Source organism: Eumetopias jubatus, unplaced genomic scaffold, assembly GCF_037043125.1.
Source record: "Eumetopias jubatus isolate StellerSeaLion01/CBP00866 unplaced genomic scaffold, mEumJub1_p1.0 scaffold_10, whole genome shotgun sequence".
NCBI lineage: Eukaryota > Metazoa > Chordata > Mammalia > Carnivora > Otariidae > Eumetopias > Eumetopias jubatus.
In genome coordinates, this window is record NW_028274816.1 from 63,142,678 (window position 1) to 63,153,942 (window position 11,265).

Genomic DNA, 11,265 nt, shown 5'->3' on the forward strand with positions numbered 1-11,265 from the left:
CTTGGTTCCACACACAATTTCACTGGAACAAGAGGTCTTAACTCCAGATTCTTCTAGTTTTGGCTCTTGAGAGAACCTCCAAGTTCAAACACCTGTGAGCCCTCTAGGGGAAGTGTACATGGAGATCACCAAATCTTTGGCACGAGTAAATGATTGGATAATAAGTCTCTGCAACTGACACCAAATCCTATCTCCGTAAGTAATCAGCTCTGTAGAAGGAAAATGTGATGAGCCATCCAGGTTCCCCTAAAATTTATATTTTAATGGACAAATGTTAGTGTTTGAAATTATAAATGTTCAAACTGATATAAAATATTGTGGGTGAAATATAGTATTAAAGAATTAGCCCTAAAAGTAGAATAAAAAACATGAGGTCATCGTCAATAGTAAAGAAAAGACAGGAAAGGGGCGCCTGGGTGGCTCAGTCGTTAAGCGTCTGCCTTCGGCTCAGGTCATGATCCCAGGGTCCTGGGATCGAGCCCCACATCGGGCTCCCTGCTCCGCGGGAAGCCTGCTTCTCCCTCTCCCACTCGCCCTGCTTGTGTTCCCTCTCTCGCTGTGTCTCTCTGTCAAATAAATAAAATCTTAAAAAAAAAACAGGAAAAAGCAATTTCTTGGTGAAAAGACTGTTGGAAACCCATGGGGAGTGTATGGTTGTCCCAGGGATTGGGGGCACTGTGGGCTTTCGGATATAGGGTGGGTGGCGGGCACTGGAAGTCTGAATTCCTTTGTTACAACGTTATGTCTCCTATATGGCTTTGCCCTTAGCCCAATGTGCGGGCTCAGGAATGTTTCATCCCCATGCAAATGATCCAGAATAAAGAGGGGAGTCTGGTTACACAATGAGAGGCACAGGAGGCAGGCTGAATGGGGACTTGGAAGGGAAATTATCTTGTTTGGAGTCATGTGGGGATTAGGGATACCTGTACTTTGAGGTGGGAAAGATGCTTTCAAAATGGGGTATTTTCCAGACTAAAAAGACCTAGGGCCATAAACAGCAAGGAGCATGGAATTTAAAGTCATGTTAAGACCAGAGTCCTGACCCGGTGAGGATGGTCAATATTTTGGAAAGATGAAAAAGCACTGAGGAACATACCCCGTTGGAAATACAGTAAAGGGAGCCCTCTAGGCAGCTTTCCTGTGTAACTGGAAGCTGGCCCCCCGCACACAGAGGGCAGGAAGGGACCGAAGAAGGAGGCAGGCCACTCCAGGTTGGTAGATGGCAATTTCAATAAGCAAAGGGAACTTACATACGAGGCTTGTCTCGGCAGCAGCAAGATGAACGGATCCCTGAATCTGCCCTGCAAACCTAAGTTTATAAAGAGGTGCCACCTGGGCTCGGGCAGGTCTTTTCATCACATCACTATCTCAAGGCTATGCCCTTGGAGCAGCCTCTGGGAGTGGGAAAGGCAAGCAAATCCACATTCCAAGGCCAGGAGAGAGGATGAGGAGCCTCTGAGTGCCCAGGTGCAGCTCATGGGTAAGTGGGCGGCCACATCTTTTTTTCTGAGAGAGAGCATGAGCAAGAGCAGAGGGGGAGGGGAAAAGGGAGGGGGCGAGAGAGAGAGAGAGAGAGAGAGAATCTTAAGCAGACTCCCTGCTGAGCACAGAGCCCAACACAGGGGAAGGGGGCTGGCTCGATCCCACGACTCTGAAATCATGACCTGAGCCTAAATCAAGAGTTGGAAGCTTAACTGACTGAACCACCCAGGCACCCTGGTGGTCCTATCCTTTTTTTTTTTAAGATTTTATTTATTTATTTGAGAGAGACAGCACAAGCAGGGGGAGGGGCAGAGGCAGAGGGAGAAGCAGACTCCCTGCTAAGCAGGGAGCCTGATGGGGGACTTGATCCCAGGACCCCAGAATCACAATCTGAGCCAAAGGCAGACGCTTAATCTAGACTCATCCAGGCACACCCCCTTCTCCTTTTAAAAAATATTTCATTTATTGATTTGAGAGACAGAGAGCAAGAGCTAGAGAGAGAGCATGAGCAGGGGGAGTGGTCACATCTTGTTCCCCGAGTCCTTGAGGTGCCTTTCCGTGTCCCTTTAACTCCTGATTACAACTTTGATTCTGAATATGGTTTTCTACAGGGAGCTAGAAAACTTTTTTTATGCCAGCTCTTTGGCTACCCCCACCCCAATCTTCTTAATTGCCAACAACTGTCCTTAATCATCTGCAGAGAGTGATGGTGATTTGCACTGGGGATTAAATTAGCTCCTCACTGGAGATGCCCCAGGCTCTCCATGCAGAGGGTCACCAAGACTACAGCTGACATGGTAAGGGCATCTCTGTGGGGAGATCGGGTCCAGGAACCCTGTCCCTGTAACTGGCTCGTTGTGATTGACACTTCCCTGCACAGAGCTCTGGAGCAAAGACCAGCCAGGTGAGTGGTTCCTTCTGTTCAGGGCAAAACCCAGGAGAGCAGGAACTTGGGGATGTGGTTGGGCACCAACATGGATTGGGCAGGACGCAGGCCAACACTGCCTCACTCTGAGCAGCTGCATCTATGCCACAGCTGGGTGGAGGTGTGAATTAGGGAGCACAGAGTGGGGTTTCTAGAGGAGTCATAGGAGGCCTTACTGCATGAGACTCAAGTCAAAACTTTTGCCAGTAAGGAAGGTTCCATGGGATCCGTTGAGGCTACAGTAAAACCCAGCACCCTGGAGTGCCAGGGAATTTGCAGGTCATTATAATTCAAAGGAGAGACCAGCATAACCTTGCTGTATTTCCTCCTGCTGTTGTTGGAGGTGATACGGAACAGTAGGAGGTGCTGTTTGCTCCCTGTGTCCAGACACTATGGCTGAAGTATCTACCAGTGGATCAGGAGACGACTCCTCACCCAGCTCAGTGTAGGGGGAAGAGAAAAGCTATAGGAGTAAAGAAACAAACAGGGATATGATGATGGAGAATGGCGGTCAGGCGTCTGTGAGCAGGTGCAGCTGGGTGGGCTGGAGCTGGAGAAGGTGTGAGACATGGGAGGTGATGGGAGGAGGGGCTTCCAGGAGGAGAATGAACGTGGGTTGTGTGATGACGTGAAAACACGTCTCTGGTTCTTTGTAGGGAAGTGAATTCAGCTGACTATAGGAATGGATGGGAGAGGAGTGGGAAACGCAGTTGGCTGCCTGACCGTGGATGTCCCGCCTCACGCTCCTGCCAGTGGTGAGTAGAGAAATGAGAATCTCTTCCAAAAGCCAGCTCTGGGTTGCACCAACCGTTTCTGTTTTTCTGGTTTGTTTCATTATTTCTGCTCTGACATTTGTTACTTCCCTCTAAGTACTGTGGGCTGAGTTCTTTTTTTATTCCTTGAGGTAAAAACTGAGGTGGTTTGTTGAGATCATTGTTTCTTCTCCCCTTCCTCCTCCTCTTTTTTTTTTTTTGGTAAAGATTTTAAGTAATCAATACACCCAACACAGGGCTCGAACTTACACACCGGAGACCAAGTGTCGTGTGCTCCACCGTCTGAGCCAGCCAGGTGCAGATATCTTTCTTCTTTCTTAAGGTAGGTGTTTATCGCTATAAACATTCCTCTTAGAATGGTTTTTGCTGAATCCCCTACGTTTAGTGTGTTGTTTCCCCTTAAGCTTGTCTCAGAGTATTTCGTGGTTTCCCTTTGATTTCTTCTTTGCCCCATGGGTTGTTCAGGAGTGTGTTGTTGAATCTGTGCATGTTTGTGAATTTTCCGGTTTTCCTGCTGTTACCGATCACTAGTTTCATGCCATTGTGGCCAGAAGATACTTGATATGATGTCAGTCTTCGTAAATCTGTTAAGACGTGTTTTGGGACCTAACCTATGATCTTTCCTGTACTCTGTGTGTGCGTGGAAGCAGGTGTACTCTGCCACTGTTGGACGTATGGTCAGGATGTCTGTAGGTCGAGGGGGTCTGTTGTGTGTTTGGGGGGCAATGCTTCCTTACTGAAACTCTGTCTGATGATCTGTCCAGTGTTGAAAGTTGGGGTATTGCTCATACTTTAAATAAGTAGAAAAGGGCCCTTCTATTTTTGTTTAACTTCATGCAGCAAGTGCAGAGAGAAAATTTTAGTAAGATGAACTCTGGTTCATTTTCAAGGCACACAAAATAGTGTGAGTGTTGGAATGCAGCTAGCCTGTTCTTCCCATTTTACGTGTCATCATTCTTCCCTTTAATCCCTGGTAGTGGCAGGTAATCAAAACAAGGCAACAACCCCTATCATACAAATAATTCTTCCCACCACTTAATGAGAACTTTGTTCTAGCCATTGTGATCAATAATCGACATGAAATCCACCGTGCGTATCCACATGAGGTTTGAGTGGTGTTCATATTAAAGCAAACTTTACTTTTCAATGAGAAGACAGATGCACAGAGTGGTGACTGACGCTCCCCAGGTGGGACTAAGCTTGTAAGTGGATGATTGTAACCCACAGTAAGAGCTTTCAGGATGCAGAGGATGGAATCTTCGTCTGCTCAAGGATTAAGCCTCTGACCCACGGTTCCACTGTCATTGCCATGTCACAAATGAGAGAACAGGTTCTCAGAGCTCAAGGATGTGTCCTAATGTCCCAGCACCATTAATTATCATTGAAGAGTGGGGAATACGAAACAAAACCCGTACTGGGTGAGTCCAGAGCCGATGGTCACAAGGTACTCACTGTGCTGTTTCCTGTCTTGTCTACACAACAGTCCCCTAACATGGACCCAGTTTTCCCAAAGAGCAAGAAACTCGGAGATGTTTTGCTCAATATCATTTATTTTTCCTTTCTCACTGTGGCTTCTGAATCCTACAGTAACAATTAGGGTTATTGCCTTTGGAAGGCTTCACACCTTTTACCAGAATAGGTCCGTCTTTCTCTTGTATGTCACAGAACCTTCTTTTTCACTCATAAGGGCTCAGAGCAGTCTTTATTTTAATGGACCACCCAAATGTGCTATGGTTGCTTTTGAGCTAAGGTATCTAGTTTAATTGGTTCTGGATTCTATAAATGAGAATCAAAGACTCAGAGAAAATGTAGAAACTCAAAAGCTCAAAGAGATGTAACTCAATCTGTGCAATGGTTTAATGATAGACCAGTTTTACTAGCTTTATTGAGGTGTAATTGACTAGTAAAATTGTTTATAGTGAAGGTGTACAACTTGATAGGTTTTTAAAAAAAAATTGTTACTTCACATACAGTGTAATACTGGTTTCAGGAGTAGAATTCAGTCATCACTTACATACAACACCCAGTGCTCATCACAAGAAGTGCTCTCTTTCCTTCTTTCTTTCTTTTTTTTTTTTTTTTGAGGCAATTCAGTAGGTTATTTTTTTCTCATGGAAATAGAAGTTGATTTTTTTTCTTTTTAAAATTATCTTATGTTAGTCACCATACAGTACCTCATTAGTTTTTGATGTAGTGTTCCATGATTCATTGTTTGTGCATAACACCCAGTGCTCCACGCAGAACATGCCCTCTTTAGTACCCATCACCAGGCTAACCCATCCCCCCACCCCCCTCCCCTCCAGAACCCTCAGTTTGTTTCTCAGAGTCCATAGTCTCTCATGGTTCATCTCCCCCTCTGATTTCCCCCCTTCATTCTTCCCTTCCTGCTATCTTTTTTTTTCTTTTTTTTTGACATATAATGTTTGTTTCAGAAGTACAAGTCTGTGATTCAACAGTCTTACACAATTCACAGCGCTCACCATAGCACATACCTCCCCAATGTCTATCACCCAGCCACACCATCCCTCCCACCCCCCCCAACTCCAGCAACCCTCAGTTTGTTTCCTGAGATTAAGAATTCCTTATATCTGTGAGGTCATATAATACATGTCTTTCTCTGATTGACTTATTTCGCTCAGCATAATACCCTCCAGTTTCATCCACGTTGTTGCAAATGGCAAGACTTCATTCCTTTTGATGGCTGCATACTATTCCATTGTATATATATACACCACATCTTCTTTATCCATTCATCTGTCCTTGGACATCTTGGCTCTTTCCATAGTTTGGCTATTGTGGACATTGCTGCTATAAACATCGGGGTGCACGTACCCCTTCGGATCCCTACATTTGTATCTTTGGGGTAAATACCCAGGAGTGCAATTGCTGGGTCATATGGTAGCTCTATTTTCAACTTTTTGAGGAACCTCCATACTGTTTGTTGGATGTAGTGATCCATGATTCATTGTTTGCACATAACACCCAGTGCTCCATGCAGTATGTGCCCTCCTTAATACCCATCACAGGGCTCACACATCCCGCCAGCCCCCTCCCCTCTAAAACCCTCAGTTTGTTTCTCAGAGTCCATAGTCTCTCATGGTTCATCTCCCCCTCCGATTTCCCCCCCTTCATTTTCCCTTCCTTCTCCTAATGTCCTCCTTGCTCTTCCTGATGTTCCACAAATAAGTGAAACCATATGATAATTGACTTTCTCTGCTTGACTTATTTCACTTAGCATACTCTCCTCCAGTCCCATCCATGTTGATGCAAAAGTTGGGTATTCATCCTTTCTGATGGCCGAGTAATATTCCATTGTACATATGGACCACATCTTCTTTATCCATTCGTCTGTTGAAGGGCATCTCGGCTCTTTCCACAGTTTGGCTGTTGCGGACATTGCTGCTATGAACACTGGGGAGCGTATGGCCCTTCTTTTCACTACATTTGTGTCTTTGGGGTAAATACCCAGGAGTGCAATTGCTGGGTCATAGGGTAGCTCTATTTTTAACTTTTTCGAGGAACCTCCACACTGTTTTCCAAAGTAAGAAGTGCCCTCTTTAGTACCTGTCTTGATTGGTGGTTTTGAGTAGTGTTTACTTTTTTGTGTGGCCTGAGGTGGGTGGGAGACCACTTTGAAAAACCTCTCTAGGAACTGACTTCTCAACAAGTTACAATCTGTGGAGTTATTAATAAATGGAATTCTTTGGCCAGTAGGGATATTTTCTCTACTGAATGGAATATCTGAACACATTGGAGGGGCATGTTGTGTATTCAAATGGCTACTGATTTTTTGAAAAGCGTTTTGTGTCCTGTCACTCTAATATATAATATCGAGTCCTCAGGAGCAGAGAGATTAGAGGCAAGGTAGTTAAGAGGTATTGCCATAATGAAAGCAAATTGACTTAAAAATAGCAATCAAATGGAGATGTGAGAGATAATGGAAAAGGATGAATCAAGGATAATTATCTGGCTTAAATGAGTAGATGGTGACACCATTTACAGGACAGATTCAAATGGAGGATCAGATTTGGGGATGTCGTACAAGTCCGGTAGGAGGAGGGTAATACAGGGTGCATTCAGTTCAGGTATATTGGGTTTAAAACGCCGGTGGGATGTAAGGAGGTAAAGATGTATGCAGTTGAATATATAGGTCTAGAACTGAGAGCTATAGGTAGGGCTTTGGGAATTACCAGTCTTTCCTTGTGACCTAGCAATAGGATGTGCACTTCCAGTCGATGTGCTAAGTGTAAATAAAGAGGAATATCCATAATTCAAAAGTTGAATATGTATTCCTTGCAATATTAGTTAATCTTATAACATGTGTGTTGTTTTTTGCATTTCCATATAACTTTATTAATGCGTTATAATGGCAGACAGGATGGCAATGAATTATAAAGAGGGTACACTGTATTATTGTTGTCTCCTTCCACATATTCATTTATAAAATACATATTCATTTTATACCCATTATGTGTCAACTGTATTTTTGACCAAGACAGGCGTGCTTCCTAAGGTCATGGACTTCATATTCTGATGGGGAGTCAGAACATAAAAGTCAATAGAAATACAAAGTGATAATATGAAATTTGTGTCCACGACGTGCTCTCCGAGTCGAGTCTCCTGTGGAATGTGACTGTTTCTCCCTTTTCAGAAGAAAAGGTCCTAGAACTAAGAAGAGTCCTTATGCTGGGACTAACAGCCTACTCTTCACTCCAGGCCACTCTGAAGCCCTTTTCAGAACAACACCCTAAGAACCACAGGGGAAGAGGCTCTGAAAACCGTCTTGTTTTTACAGATTGGGGTTGGGTCTTTGCCAGTGTCCTCTTCTCCCGTAAGGTCCCTCCAGTCTGGCATGGACACAAGCAGAGGCTCTTCAGCATGATGCTCACCCACATGGCTGTAGCCAATCTCTTGGTTCTTCTCTCCACTGAGATTCCATTCCACTCACAGTGGCGGCTTTTGTCTTTAGGCAACCCCTGTCCACTCTTGGGTGTACACTTGTCCATTACATCCACCAAATGGCTTGCAGCACCACCTTGTGCTCCACCGGTGTCCTGAGCACCTTTCAGTATGTCGTTGTCTTCCCCAGGACAGCGGGAGGGATGAACCCCCAAGGTCATTGGTCCTTCCTGATCATCTGCTGGATCTCCAGTGTCTTGATTAATATCTATGTTCCTGTGAAAGTTACTGGTCTACAGGACACATACAACCATACCCAAGGCAAATGGTTTTGCTCATCCTTAGGTCCTAATACAAGTCTTGTCTTCTTGTGGTGCATCTCTGATGCCATGTTTGAGTGGCCTCATAGTCTGATCCAGTGGTCCCACGGTGCTGCTCCTGCACAGGCACCACCAGAGAGCGCCGTGTATTCACACCCTCAATGGTTACTGCAAATTCCCCCGGAGACCAGAGCTACCCATACCGTCCTGATGCTGGAGACCACATGTGTTGTCTTCTACATGCTGAATTCCGTTTTTGCTTTTTATGTCATTACTTTAATAGGCTCTTATTTATGGTTGATGCATACTTCTTATATTTTAGCTTCATGTTTTTCTACTGTTGGTCTCTACTGCTGATCCTTAGGGATTCTAGAGCTCCTAATTTCTGCTTTTGAAATTTTTAAAAAAATTTTATTATGTTAGTCACCATAAAACTCATCATTACTTTTTGAGGTGGTGATCCATGATACACTGTTTTCGTATAACACCCAGTGCTCCATGCAGTACGTGCCCTCCTTAATACCCATCACCGGGCTAACCCATCCCCCTACCCCCTCCCCTCTAGAACCCACAGATTGTTTCTCAGAGTCCATAGTCTCTCATGGTTCATCTCTCCCTCCACTTCCCCCCCAACTTTTCCCTTCCTTCTCCTAATGTCCTCCCTGCTATTCCTGATGTTCCACAAATAAGTGAAACCATATGATAATTGACTTTCTCTGCTTGACTTACTTCACGTAGCATCATCTCCTCCAGTCCCATCCATGTGGATGTACAAGTTGGGTATTTATCCTTTCTGATGGCTGACTAATATTCCATTGTATACGTGGACCACATCTTCTTTATCCATTCATCTGTTGAAGGGCATCTCGGCTCTTTCCACAGTTTGGCTATTGCAGACATTGCTGCTATGAACATTGGGGTGCATATGGCCCTTCTTTTCACTGCATCTGTGTCTTTGGGGTAAATACCAAGGAGTGCAATTGCTGGGTCATAGGGTAGCTCTATTTTTACCTTTGAAGGAACCTCCACACTTTTCCAAAGTGGCTGAACCAACTTGCATTCCCACCAACAGCGTAAGAGGGTTCCGCTTTCTCCACCACCTCTCCAACATTTGTTGTTTCTTGCCCTGTCCATTTTTGCCATTCTAACGGGTGTATAGGTGGTATCTCAATGTGGTTTTGATTTGAAATTCCCTGATGGCTAATGATCAACACTTTTTCATGTATCTGTTAGCTATTTGTATGTCTTCTTTGGAGAAGTGTCGGTTCATATCTTCTGCCCATTTTTTGACTTGATTATTTGTTTTTTGGGTTTTGAGTTTGAGAAATTCTTTATAGGTCTTGAATACCTGACCTTTATCTGTGGTGTCATTTGCAAATATCTTCTCCCATTCTGTGGGTTGCCTCTTTGTTTTGTTGACTGTTTCCTTTGCTGTGCAGAAGCTTTTAATCTTGACGAAGTCCCAAAAGTTCCATATTTGCTTTTGTTTCACTAGCTTTTGGAGATGTATCTTGAAAGAAGTTGCTGTGGCCGATGTCAAAGAGGCTACTGCCTATGTTCTCCTCTAGGATTTTGATGGATTCCTGTCTCACATTGAAGTCTTTCATCCATTTTGAGTTTATCTTTGTGGATGGTGATAGAGAATGGTCGAGTTTCCTTCTTCTCCGTGTGGCTGTCCAGTTTTCCCAGCACCATTTACTGAAGAGGCTTTTTTCCATTGCATGTTTTTTCCTGCTTTGTCAAAGATTATTTGACCATAGAGTTGAGGGTCCATATCTGGGTTCTCTATTCTGTTCCATTGGTCTATTTGTCGGTTTTTGTGCCAGTACCATGCTGTCTTGGTGATCACAGCTTTGTAATATAGCTTGAAATCGGGCAACATGATGCCCCCAGCTTTGTTTATCTTTTTCAACATTTCTTGGTGATTCGGGGTCTTTTCTGATTCCATACAAATTTTAGGATTGTTTGTTCCAGCACTTTGAAAAATGTCAGTGGAATTTTGATCGGGATGGCACTGAAGGTATAGATTGCTCTGGGTAGCATAGACATTTTAACAATGTTTATTCTTCCGATCCATGAGCATGGAATATTTTTCCATCTTTTTGTGTCTTCCTCAACTTCCTTCATGAGCGTTCTGTAGTTCCTAGAGTAGAGATCCTTCACCTCTTCGGTTAGGTTTATTCTGAGGTATCTTATGGTTTTTGGTGCTATTGTAAATGGAATCGTTTCTCGATTTTCTCTCTTTACAGTTGCATTGTTAGTGTATAAGAAAGCAACTGATTTCTGTGCATTGATTTTGTATCCTGTCACATTACTGAATTGCTGTATAAGTTCTAGTAATTTGGGGGTGGAGTCTTTGGGGTTTTCCGCATAAAGTATCATGTCGTCTCCGAAAAGAGAGAGTTTGACTTCTTCTTTGCCAATTTGAATACCTTTTATTTCTTTTTGTTGTCTGATTGCTGTTGAGGACTTCTAGTACTCTGTTGAACAATAATGGCGAGAGTGGTCATCCTTGAAGTGTTCCTGATCTTAATGGAAAGGCTCTCAGCTTTTCCCCATTAAGGATGATATTCGCTGTGGGTTTTTCATAGATGGTTGTTATGAACTTGAGGAATGTTCCCTCTATCCCTATACTCTGAAGAGTTTTAATCAGGAAAGGATGTTGTATTTTGTCAAATGCTTTTTCTGCATCAATTGAGAGGCCCACATGGTTCTTCTCCCTCCTCTTATGAATGTAATCTATCACACTGATTGATTTGCGAATGTTGAACCACCCTTGCATCCCAGGGATAAATCCCACTCGGTCATGGTGGGTCATCCTTTTAATGTATTGTTGGATCCTATTAGCTAGGATTTTGCTGAGGAT

General features: G+C 43.8%; 1 pseudogene; it reads left to right on the top strand.

The window, feature by feature from the left end:
* Positions 1–3,135: 3,135 nt before the first annotated feature.
* Positions 3,136–8,756, top strand: LOC148163299 (vomeronasal type-1 receptor 4-like; annotated as a pseudogene).
* The last annotated feature ends 2,509 nt before the right edge of the window (positions 8,757–11,265 follow it).